This window comes from Nycticebus coucang, chromosome 12 (genome assembly GCF_027406575.1).
Source record: "Nycticebus coucang isolate mNycCou1 chromosome 12, mNycCou1.pri, whole genome shotgun sequence".
Classification (NCBI taxonomy): domain Eukaryota; kingdom Metazoa; phylum Chordata; class Mammalia; order Primates; family Lorisidae; genus Nycticebus; species Nycticebus coucang.
The window spans coordinates 37,983,119-37,996,926 of record NC_069791.1 but is presented as its reverse complement, the minus strand read 5'-3'; positions in this window follow the sequence as shown (position 1 = coordinate 37,996,926).

Genomic DNA, 13,808 nt, shown 5'->3' with positions numbered 1-13,808 from the left:
ACCATTCCTGGCCTTCCATTTTCTCCTTTCATCTGGTAAAACTTGTACATCTTTTCCTGAGCGTAATTTATTCCTTAATTTCATATCCTGTATTCTTTAAATCTACTTCAGGTCAAGCTGGCTCATACATGTCAAAATTACTTATCTTTTTTCTGTCAGTAGAGTCTTCCTCTTGCAAATTAAAGCTCTGCTTTCAAGATATCTATTTCTGAATAGATTTAGAAATCCCATTCATCACTTTAATTGGCTGATGTGCTGTATACTGTTTCTCGGGGGCAGTGCCTAGAGTGCCCTACCACTTGAATGGGGCATAACAATGGATATAAAAACAGCAATGAAATGCAGATCACTTTAAAAATGTAAATGTATTATGCATTTGGAACACTGCTATTATAGCTATAATACTTGGAAAACTTTAAGCACAAGTGTGCTTATTTCATTTAAACTATGAGTCTTTGTCACAGTTTTACCATCCTTTAAAATGATGGGTTCACCATAAATTCCCTAATGAGTTTTGATTGTCAAATTAGATTTTTTTATTGTTTACTCTGTAGAGAGTCTTGATTTAAGAGCAGGTCTTGCAGAAGGAAAGGGGATTCCTAATTTTAAAATGACATTTACAAATCACAAGGCAAGTCTGGTGGACTTCGGCAATGGACCTGTGCTACAACTCACAGTGAAGAGTGCTCAGAGAGTGTGGCAGAGGGAATGTTGTCAACAGGAAAGGAGGTGAAATGAGCATAGAGGTGGGGGAAGAAGAAGTCAGACTCAAAAGTTCCTACTCCCTTTCTCAAGACTGAAATATTTTAAAGTGTTCTCCAGGTGGTAAAAACCCCAGGTGCATCAGCAAGCAAGTTAAAGCAGTCCTTGTAAATGCCTTAATAGGAGACCACCCTTTGCCATCATGAGGCAATTACTGCTCTGAAATACAATAAAATCGTTTTGTATAAAAAAATAAATAAAGTACAATAAAATCTCCCTCAAGCTGACTGAATAGACTCTAGTCTTTACCAAGAAGAGCCCGCTGGAAAAAAAATACTTTAAAGGTTGAGTTGCCAGGCATGAGAAGGAAGGCAGACATACTTAGTTATTTCCTGTCACCTTTGGAGTTATTCTTTATATCAGTAAGTTAAAAAATCATTAGAAAACTTAAGACCATGTAAGACAAAGGTTAAACCACAATATGTCATCAATTTACTTAACAGATCACTCGAGTCTCAGTATATGTCTGGTATATGTCCAGTGGCTTGTCTCTGATTAACAGAATTCCTTATCTTAATTTAAAATATTTCAAGGCTTTAGACAAAGCTTCATTTCTTTTTTTTTTAATTTCATATTAATATGAGGGTGCAAATAATTAGGTTATATTGTTTGCTTTTGTTAGGTAAGGTCCAAGTTGTAGTTGAGCCCTCCACCCAAAGCTTCATTTCTTTAACCAATTACAAATCAAAGAATTTTTAAACCCACTTATAATCTGTAATCCCCCACTTTGAGATGTCTTATCTTTTTAGGCCAAACCAATGTACACTTTCCATATATTGATTTATGACTTTACATGTAATTATAGACTCCTTAAAATGTATAAAACCAAGCTGTAACCCAACCATAGTGAGACCTCCTGCTCAAGGTTTCTTGAGCATGGCTCTCTGGACCATGGTAACACATATTCACATCAGAATTAACCCCATAAAATTATTTTACAGAGTTTGAGTTCTTTTCCATTGACACTGTGAGGGAACATGGCAGTGAAGCAATTTTAAGCAGAGAGAAAATTAGAGATAGCCCAGCTGCCCCACATGCCCTTTCACCCACCATTGACTGTCTATGTTCCTCCAAAATTCATATGTTAAAATACTACCCCCTAAAGTGATGGAATAGTAGGTAAAGACTTTAGGAAGTGATTAGGACATGAGGGTGAAGTTCTCATGAATAGGAATAATGCCTTTATAAAAGAGACGCAGAGAGCTACCTCATTCTTTTACTACATGAGGACTCAGCAAGAAGCTGCCGTCTATGAACTAGAAAGTGAGCCCTCACAAGTGCTGACACTGCATCTTTCAGCTACTTGATCTTGAACTCCTCAATTTCCAGAACTGTGAGAAATAAATGAATGACTTTTGAAAACTACTCAGTTTATATTTTGTGATAGCAGCCCAAACAACTAAGACACCACATTCCTAGTTGAAATGGGTTATGTCTAAAAGTTCCTTCATGCTTTCAGTAATGATTTATTTCCCTAAGTAATGGAAATACTTCTAACAGACTTTTGGTGGGTGCCTCTGCTGAAGAGTCCCACCTCATTCCCAGGGTAGCCCATGTGAACTGACTGATCAACTCAGAAGTATAAACATTGTTCCCTTATCTGCAGTTGAGACAACTCCAAAGAAGTATCCCAGTTTCAGAACTCCCCATAGGATCAGTTGAGGCTTTTATTGAGACTATGGTGTAGCCTGACTTTCCCTCTGCCCAATCTTGTCTCCTTTATTTCCTTTCTAACCCATAGATATTGATCCCAAGAGTTTGTCCTAATGAACTTCCTGCTCTGTATTCGCTAAGATTCTGCTTCCTATGGAACTGAAATATTGGCACCAGAAATGGAGTACAACATGAAATATTGGTACCAGAAATGGAGTCAGGAAAGTAGACATTAAAATGAATTTTCAGAGTTGGATTACCCATCACTTACCTTGGAATGAAGACTCCAGCAATGGTAGCCATTGAAACACAGACTATCCCTGCACTTGATCTTGGCCAAAAAGGCCTAGAAGCAAGTGACACACAGTCTCCAGCATAAGGGATCCATGCCATTGAGGTTTTTTCCCAGCTCTGAGATTTTCTAGAATATTAGTCAGCATCTCAGAACATTGATAGAGAATTCTTTTACTGAACCAATTCTTCCTTTGCCTTTTGCAGAGTGCTTTTATTTGGGGTATGCATGATATGGTTTTTAAAGAAGCCATAATTCCTATATATATTTGGTTAGGCATGAGGGGAACTTTTATTCATAGAAAGTCATCAATAACCTAATATAAAAAGAACATATTGACAGTTCTGTGAAAGTTTCCCACTTTCAATTATTCTTTCGGTGATGGAAATGGGTAAAAAATTGTACTAATGGGGCTGGAAAGTACCCAGAGTTTTAGCCCCGGTGTGACTATTATAACAGCAAAAGGCAAAGGAAGGATGAAGATGCTAGTTATTGTCTGCTGCTATTGATTTGTTCTTTTTTGCAGCTTTCAGCAGAAGCACATGTGAGAAGTATTTTCTTCCTTTACACAAAATAAGGTTTTTGTTAATTGATAAAAGTTGTTTCCCCCAAACTCCAACATTTTCAAGTTGTTGGATTGTTTTTCTCAGTTCATGTGTTTCCGACACATTCTCCATATGAAAAAATCATCATAGTTTTGGCTACCGTGGGAATGTCTCGTTGCTTAAAACAGATGTTAATGACCATTTGATTAGAATGAAATGTCAGGAAAGTCAAAGTGACTGTGGGAAAGAGTGTTAATACTCTTTGGGGTTAGAAAAATATATCTATGTTTTATTGACACACATGGAGAACTAATGTCAATATTCTTCCTTTGGTTATTTTTTCATGTGAAACAGATGTGTAAGCCAATCCCAGAGGTTTCTACACTCGGGAGACATTTTCCTAAATGATTGGCTTTGAAATTTTTCTGAAGAGAAATAGTAAAAATATTCTCTTCAGTTATCTCACACTGTTTTCCCCTACTAATTGCCCCTCCTTGTGTCTGCAATTGTAGTACCAGATAGTCTATACATATGGTATAGTCTGAGGGTGTGGAGGATAGAAGGGGGAGAAACCAGTGGGGGATGAATGAAATACCTGATCAAGATCTAAATTCTCTTTTGTCTTTCTTCCAAGATCTGTCAATTTTCCTATATCAGAGACACTTTTATCCAATCAGGGTGTGACCCCTTTGCACTGTGACTCATTTGCCCCATCTCAGATCAATGCCATGGAGCCTCTGTGGAGGTTTTCAGATGGGATACAGAGGTTTCTACTCTTGATTTTACTTGTTATATTCATGAACTCTTTCCTAACACTGTCTTCTCAGCTCCTTCACTAGCTTCTCTGCAATTGAAGGAAGATATTAATGATATTTCTTAGAATCTTATCATTTGATCTTCTGTTCTCAGTACTGCTCTTGCACATGGTTCCAGGAAAGAAGATGATGGCCATGCCGACTTTGATTTCTATTATCAAATAAGAAAAATATTGAAAGTTGAAATTTCTGCCCTAATGTCATTCCCTATACCTTGGTGAATTCTTTGCTTAGCTTATTATTTTTTTTCTCCTACTTTCCTTGGGTATTGAGGAAGAGAGGTTTTAAGCCACTGCATCACTATGATATTCTGACTTGCAAATGTTCCTGCTTAACTCTTTGCATCCAAGAAATGTCAAGGGATCTTTGTGGGGATATTTAAGTGGGGAATGCAGAAAGAGCTATGAACCCTTGATAGTCTATCTAGACAGATTATCTTCCTTTTTTTATATAAGATGACAAATTGAGGTAATTAAGTCCACATATTGTTCATCATTGATTCTTGCACAGAAGGGGAAGAGTAATAGAAAGTTTGGATGTTAGATGCTCAGAACTCTTTCCCTTAGCAATGTATGTTTATACATTTGTGTCAAATCTATGTTACATAAACAACAGAAAATAAAATATGACCAGTTATCAGTTGAACTTAGGAAATGAACAAATCACATGTTAGTTATTGGCCTTAACTATTTCCTTTGGTTAATTCGTAGGAAAATTGCCCAACACACTCATTTTTAACTTAGATAGTTTCTTTGGATTTCTAAATAATTAGGGTCAAATTCATAATTTAAAAGCCTTATTTTAAACACAAATACACACACAGTCATGTGTCACTTGATGATGAGGATACATTCTGAGAAATGCATTGTTATGCAATTCATCCCTGTATGAACACATAGAAAGTCCTTACACAAGACTAGATGGTACAGCCTATTACACATACATACTTAGGTTATATGTGATAGGCTATTGTTCCTAGGCTACAAATCTGTGCACCCTGTTACCATACTGAATACTGTAGGCAGTTTTAACACAACGGTAAGTATTGTGCATCTAAATATATCTAAACACAAAGAAAGATACAGTAAAAATACATTACAAAAAGTAAAAGATGGTATACCTCTATAGGGCACTTACCATGAATAGAACTCGTAGACTGACAATTGCTCTGAGTCAGTGATTGAGTAATGAGTAAATGGAAAAACCTAGGATGATGCTGTACACTACTGTAGACATTATAAACACTGTACACTTTGACTACACTAAATTTATCTTTTAAAATTTTCTTCAATAATAAGTTAACCTTAGCTTACTGTAAATTTTTTACTTTATCAAATTGTTATTTTTTAAACTTTTTGATTCTGTCATAATAACATTTAGGTTAAAACACAAACATTATATAGGTATACAGAATTTTTTCTTTATATCCTTTTTCTATAAGCATCCTTCTTTTTTAATTTTTTATTTCTTTTTTTGTACTTAAAAATTCTTTGTTAAAAAAAACTAAGAGACAAATATGTATGTTATTCTAGACCTCCACAGAGTCAGGATTATCAGTATCACGGTCGTCCACTTCCACATCTTGTTCACTGAAGATCTTCACGGGCAGTAACCTACATGTAGCTGTCATCTCCTGTGATAACATGTCTTCTTCTGGAATACTTTCTGAAGAAATTTCCCGAGGCTGTTTTACAATTTTTCTTTTTAATAAGTAAAAGGAGTATACCCTAAAATATTCATAAAAATTAAATACAGAAACCAGTAACATGGTCATTTATTATCAAGTATTGTATACTGTACATAACTATCTGTGCTATATTTTTATATGTCTAGAAGCACAGTAGATTTGTTTACACCAGCATCGCCACAAACACATGAGTGATGCTCATTGTGCTATGAGATTAGGATGGCTACCATCTCACCAGGTAATAGGAATTTTTCAGCTCTACTATGTCTTTATGACACCACCTTTATGCAGTTTGCTGTTTGACTGAAACAATATTATGCGCGGCACATACATCTATATGTAGAGACACTTTGGAACTAGGAAAAAAGTAACCATTTATGCAATCCTTTACTTCTTTAAAAGATACATTCTATCCTAATATCTTGCCTAATGACAGCAAAATGTAATATGTAAAGAACTCAACACATAATACTATTAAATTGGGAAATTATCAACATGCTAAAATTCTTAAATTCTAAAGATCTTTCAGTATGTGTAGTTTTATTTTCATGTCAATAAAAGAACAGCATTGACAGAAGGAAATTGAAAGAATTAGCATTGCATTTTAAATACCTATATATTATAAGTGCTATACAGTATACAGCACTAAAGGTTTAGCTTCTCCAACAATATCTATAATTCTCTCATATGAACATTCTACACTCTGTTCTTATTTGTCAATAAAGAAATTATGCACCAAAAAAGAATGTTTTTAGCATCTTTTAAATTTTGAATGTATAAAACAAAATTTATGAACCCAAACCACAATAAAACAGCTAAGAATCAATTATCTGATCTGCATGCCTGATAATGCACATACTACAGCTGGATTTATAAAATGGTTGCCTTTAGGCACGTTATTCTTAAAACAGTGATTCGATTTTCAAGTACATGCTGATTCTCCTAGATTTTGTTTTTTAGGTTTAATATAGTCAGTGATGGTAAATGTCAACAAACATTTTCTTCAAACTGTATGTTCTTCATGAGCTTTCTTGAAAATTGGAAATTAAATATTTAGCTTTTCAAAGGGTATGAACTTTTGTCTTTTGAAACTCACCATTGCCTTAATTGGCTTATGGAAAAATACAAAATCATTACCAAACAATAAAATAGAAATAGTTGCAGATTTTCACCATACAATAAATGACAAAAACCATTATAGGAAATTCATTCAGACTTCATATCTGTGACCTATGTAAGGACTGCTCCACCTACAATCATCTGCATGTATTTCATGTAGACCTAACATATAATTTCCTACAGGTCACCTGAAACCTAGTTACTGATGGCAAGAGCTTCCTGCCTTTTTCAGGCTTAGGGCATGGACCATGGCACAACTGGTGGTCCTTTAAGTAGTTGGCAAGGGTAGTAACTGTGAACATTTCTCCACCAGAATGTACATCTCACACAGCATCTGAAGAGACCATTACAGAAGCTAGAAATGAAAGGCGAACCTCTGTCAAACTCACCTTGGATTATTCTACTGCAGAAAATAATAATAATGCTTAATTATTTTAAAAAAAACTCTGAAATAAATGGTAAGCCAGTTAGGAGATAGGGACAAGTAGTATAAACTGGAACTTTTCAGGCCAACTACAGCACATAGCTTATACCACTTATTGAACGCTTATTATCATGGACTCTCCCAGTCATTTGAAGTTCAGCCACTGAAAACCATATTGCCAGCCAGGGCAATACCCTGTGTGAACTTTTTTTCCATGGTCACGGAACCTTTGGAATTTTGGCTATCCCTCATCCCTTGAGATAAAAATATCACTGTATGTATAAAGACTCTGCAATGAACAGATGTTTATGTCCCCCCAGATCCATATTTTGAAATCCTAATTCCCAAAGCAATGAAATTAGAATATGGGGGTCTTTGGGAGGTGATTAGATCAAGAGGGTGGGGCCCTCATGAATGGGATTAGTGCCCTTATAAAAGAGGTCCCAGAGAATTTGTTCATGTACCCCTTTGCCATGTGAGGACACAACAAGAAGATACCATCTATACACCAGAAATCAGGCTTTCACTAGATAACAAATCTGCTGGCACCATCATGGTGGACTTCCAGCTTCCAGAACTATGAAATATAATTTTTTTTCATAAGCTATGCAGTTTATGGTATTTTGTTATAGCAGCCCAAACAGACTAAGACAACTTCAACTCAACTTAGACTAAGCAAAAATAAGAACAACAAATGATATTTTCTGGAAAGCTATTGATTTAGTTTGCAGAATTAAAGATGAGGAGCTACATGTCAAAAAAAAAAAAAAAGTCACAGCAGCATCAGCATCCTCAGGGACTACTAAAACCAGGAATTTAAGGCCACTCTACATGTGTGTTTTTGTTGTGTTTGTCTATTTCTCTTTGTCACACATACACATAAACACACTCTTTTTCCTCTTCCTGTGTGTGTTTCCCCCCATGAACCAGCACTTTCCACATGACTGCAATCCTGGCCCATGTAGCAGCTGCTTCACCAAAGAAAAGAATTTTATTACCTAATTTAAATATCACAGGTGAATCTCCTTAAAAATAAAACACTTAACTGTATTGAAAGGTCAATAAAATGAGAATAAACATACACTTTCCCTATACCTTGAAATCACACAGGTGTTCATAGCTATAGGACCTCAAAAATGAGACTTTTCTTTTCTAAAACTGCGATGGAAGCTGTGAAAAGAGTTCCATTGTAAAGAAAACTTTACAAATCAAATTCCAAACCAACTTTCACAGAGTGAGCATGTTTCCATCCATTCTCATTTGGATACATCTCCAAACCAACTTTCACAGAGTGAGCATGTTTCCATCCATTCTCATTTGGATATATCTCCAAACCAACTTTCACAGAGTGAGCATGTTTCCAGCCACTCTCATTCCAACCTTGAGAGTTAGCAAAAGCAGAAAAAACAATGACAACCCAAGACAAGCACAAAATTGATCTTTTTAATCCTTGCTGCCTTTCTAATATTTGTGTGTGTTATGAATTTTAGCTCTTGTAGGATAATATGGCATAAAAAGTCAATTCTTACCTCTATTTATACTAAAAAATGCTTTCCTTAAGAGCAATTTATGCATCAGAAAAAGAATGAAGAAAGAGGGTTAAGACATAGCAAGAGAAAAAGCATGTTTTAGGCTTTAAGGCTAATTGAATAATATAATCTAAGTCTACACATATGCCTGGTTTTCTATTTTCTCTCCAAACAGCAGTATTAAAATATAATAGAACCTCTATAAGTTGACCACCCAAGGGAATGTAATGAACTGGTCAACATGTGGAGGTGGTCAACAGAAGGAACTAGGCCTCCTGCACTAATACATACATGTGGTGCGTGTCTGGTCTATAAAAATTGGGTCAACTTAAGGAGGTGATTAATGTAAGAAGTGGTCAACTATGGAGGTTCTACTGTATCTCCCTTTTCCTTAGCTGTTTCATTTAGCATATACATGTTCTATATATGGTACTTTATAATGTCTTGGCAGAAATATGTCAATAAAAAAGTTCATTTCCAGAAAAAAAATTATTAAAAAAAATTACACAATTTTTTTAACTGTCCAGATTTCATCCCCAATTCATTTGTTTGGGAAAAAATGTTAACCTTATATTGATAAAACCTTGTTCTCTCAAGAATTAAATCTTTTCAAAATTCAAGCCTTCTCTAGAAAACACAAAGACATTCTCATTTAGCAATTAGGTATAAGTAGGAATTGTATTTTTGATGAATTTTTAAAATTTGAGCAAAATTTATTTATTTCGTCATACTTGGCCAAGGTGTTCAACACTTTGATCCCAAATTCTGGCTCCAGCACTTAGTTGATGAGTAACCTTGGGCAAGTTAATTAACCTCTAAACAGTTCTTCCTCCAGAATAACTAAAACTATTAACTTTCTTAGAGTGGTTAACGAAAAGGGATCATATATTGAAAAGCATTTGATGCAGAACATGGAATACAGCAATATTCAATACATTGCCCAAGAGACTTTGCTGTAGATTGAAATCTAAAGGTTTCTAAGGTTTCTAAGCCCATTCTTTCTGTAAATGCTCATGGCAAAGACTGAATGTAATCGCCTTTGAATCTTCCACAACTAGCTTAATTCCTAGAATATAAATCATAATATATGGTTGGTGATCTGAGCTCCACTGCATATTTGGAAAGGACTCCTATCTCAGCCATTTATGTCTTTTTTTTTTTTTATCACTAGGGCTTTGTGCTGTCATGGGAAGGAATGGCACGAAGACAATGCTAGACTTAATGCCACAGAAAACAATCTTTCATCAGTTCATAGAGATTGGGGTTTTATGATTCTCTTCATTCCCTTCCTCCACAGACAGGATGACATATAAGGACTTCTGGGATTACGTAACCTTAAATTGGCCCCTGGGGCTGCCAAAGAATTATTAAATTGAATCTCTTACAAGCAAGGAAGCTGTTCATGTGGGAAGTGTCATTCCCATGGGATCTTTTGTAGGACTGTTCAAATTTAAACAATATATCTGGGGAAAAGAAAGAATGTGGGAAAAAAATATCTTAAGTTGTTCCTGTGTGTTTGTGTAATTTCTACTTTTTGGCTAGAAGGAATAATATGTAATCAATGGTTTCACGTTTTTTGGTGCTTGGTTCTGAGCCAAATTGAAAAATAGCTTGTCTCCCACTGAGGATTATCCCAAGGCTTTAGTGTCTCCTTTGTGTTGTGAGAACCACATCCCAGGATGTTTCCCTTGTTCAGAAATGGGGACAGTGGACGTGCAGACCTGAGCACTGTGGCCTGATCATTAACACTCACCAGCTGGCTCAGACATGTGATCCCAAAATAAAAGTGATGTGGAACATCCCCAGGCCTAAAAAATCACTCCACTAACACTGGAGCATGAGAGAGGAAAGAACTTTCTATGACTCTGAGCTACCGCATAGGTGCCAAGGGAAGAACACTTTCCTTGATGGTATTGCCACAAAATGTGTGTGAGAATCTATCTGATTCTCAGCCATGTCTAGAGTTCTAGGTGTGGGGAACAGATGTGTGAATTACGGGATGTAATTTCCTTTCAAAACAACATATGACCTTTGCCAGTGCTTTGCCCTTTGACCATTATCTTCCAGAATGTGGGACCAGAAAAAGAATTTACTTTAGATATAAATGCTTTATTCTATTTACAATAGGATACAGATTAATTTTTTTATTGGAATCAAAACAAAATTTCAGTTGGTTCCTAGAGTTGTCAGAATAGCCAGACTATGTGCCAGTTACATTGATTTTATTGTAAAGACCATATTGCTTCATTTTTCATGAAGGGAAAAGAGTCAATAAACTCTTGAAAAACACTGCCTTCATTTACTTAGATGTAGAGTTTGTAGCCTAATAGCCATGTTTCTTTTTGATCTATTTTTATCTAAATTAAAATCAAATAACAATCAAATTGATCCTCGGCCAGGGTTGGAATTGGAGGTGAGTCCAGAAGTTGAGGCACTTTTGAACTATAAATGTTCATAAATCACTGGGCTAAGTTATCATATATCTATGCTTGGTCTTGGTGCAACACATAAATTTTGTTAAATACTTAAATATATTTCCCTTAAAGAATCGGGAGGGAGGGTTGTGAGTGTCACTAATGACCATCAGCTTAGGAATCAAAATTGGATTTGAATTCCAGCTGTGTTACCAAATAGTATATGACAGTGTCGAGTACTTTCATGTCCCCAGGCCAAATCTTCCAAGTCTGTAAAACTGGGGCAATACTTACATTACAGAGTTGCAAAGAGTAAATGATAATATATATCTGAAAGACTTACAGTGTCATACGTATGTTAGTAGCCTGAATGATGTCAATTTCCTTTCTTAATCTAGATATTCAATATATGAAATATCTCTCAACTATTAGGCATCTTCTTCTTTTACCTTAAATTGTGTGAGTTATATTTTTAACTAGGCCAACTATATAACATTTTGAAATCTTGTTCTAGTGAATCCACCATTGGTTCAATCAGCTTTAAAGGAAAAACAAATCCTATTATAACAACAGTGAATCATTCTTAAAAATATGAGGGAGAACTTCTAAATCAACATTAAGCGATCTTTAGTGATTCCAGACATTGAAAAGATTACAGTTTACTATCTTCCCACAATTCATTCGTTTACCATTTAACAAATCCTTATTGATTACTCACAATGTGACAGGTGCTGATAGAGAAGTGACTTTAAAAATCATAATTTCTCCTCACATAAAGCTTGTATTTTAGTGTAGGAAATAATTACTATAATAAGTATAATATATAATTTATTTATTATATATGAATGTATTTATATATAAATAATACATACATTATATCAAAGATGATATGTCCTTTGGAAAAAAACAGAGAGTAGGGTAAGAGACATGTGATTTGATGACCAGGGAGTTTGAAACTGTATGTAGGCACCTCAATACACCCTTAATACAAGAGGAGAAGAGAAGAAGTAGGGGAGTGGGTGATCCATTTAAATAATAAGAGGGGGACTTTCAGGTAAAGGGAATACCTAATAAAATGGCCTTGAGATAGGAGCATACCTGCTATTTTTGAGGAACAGTAAAGGAGGCTGGTATGACTGGAAGGGAGTAAGAGAGGAGAGTAGCAGAAAATGAACTCAGGGAGGTAATGAGGGCTAGATTAAGCTTGACCTCAGAGTGTAGTATGAGGACTTTGAATTTCCTTCTGAGTGAAATGTGGTCACGTCAGGGTTTTGAGCAGAAGAGTATTACCAGCTGACTTACATTTTGACAAGACCACCCTGGCTGGTTTGTTGATAATGTATTGTAAAGCAACCAGGATGGAGGCTGAGAGACGAGTTGGAAGGCCATTGCAATAATCCAAGTGAGATGTGTTAGTTAAAGGTAAAAGGTAAGAAGTGGTCAGACTGTGGATATATGAAGATGGTATAGCCAACCGGAGTTCCTGACAGGTTGGAAATAAGGTAATCAACAATGCTTTCAATGTTTTTGACCTGAGAAATAGAAAAGATAGGTGTTGACATAAGCTGAGATGTAATAAGGTGGGAGTGAAGGAGGTTAGTGGTGAGAAGAGGATTTGGGCACATTTTATTTGAAGTTTGTATTAGATAATCAAGTAGATATCTTGGATACTCAACTTATCAAGTAGAATGTTGAATATGTCTAGGATTCAGAGAGGAGTTCTAGGCCAGAGGTATAAATGTAGACATTGTCATCACAGAAATGGTACACAGAACCCACTAAAACACATCCCATGATTTGGGGAACTTAAATTTAACTTGATTAGCAATCAATAACCTTCCTCTGCATGAGGTTACCCTTAAACTAATGCAATAATTCCTTTTACACTATTGAATCTTTTGTACTTCACTAAAAATATGAATAATTTACTTTTATTTAAAACCATAAACCTGGGTGATACTATTCAGAAATTAATTGTAGATAAGAAAAAGAAGTTGACCAAGAACTATTCTCTGGGACAGTCAGTATTAGAAGATTAGAGAAAAGAAGTAGAAAAATCAAAGTAGACAAAGAAAGTATAGCCATTAAGATAGAAGGAAAACCAGGAAGGTGTGGTGTTCTGTAAGCCAAGAAAAAATATACATATATTCAAGAGAAAAGAATAATTAGCTGTGTAAAATGCTCTGATACATCAAACAACATAAGGCCTGAGAGTTGAAAATTGTATGTAGCAACATGGAGGTCGTTGGAAACTTTCAAAAAACATTACCTAAAATTCAAAGTAAAAAATAAATGATAATATGAAGTTAAGGAAGACCAAAAAGTTCTGATTTTGACAGTAGTTCTACTTCTTTTTTAAAGTATCAAAATCTTTCAAAATAAGGGAAGGGTGGCTTAATGCATTCTGGATAATGTAACACTGAAGTGATTAACTCATTAAAATTACTCATTATAACTAAATTGAAATGTAAAAGCATATGCTTTGTTGTTGGAGTATCAATAATATCATCTTTTTCTACACACACATACACACACACACATAGACCCTTAGAAGTTGTAACTAACAGT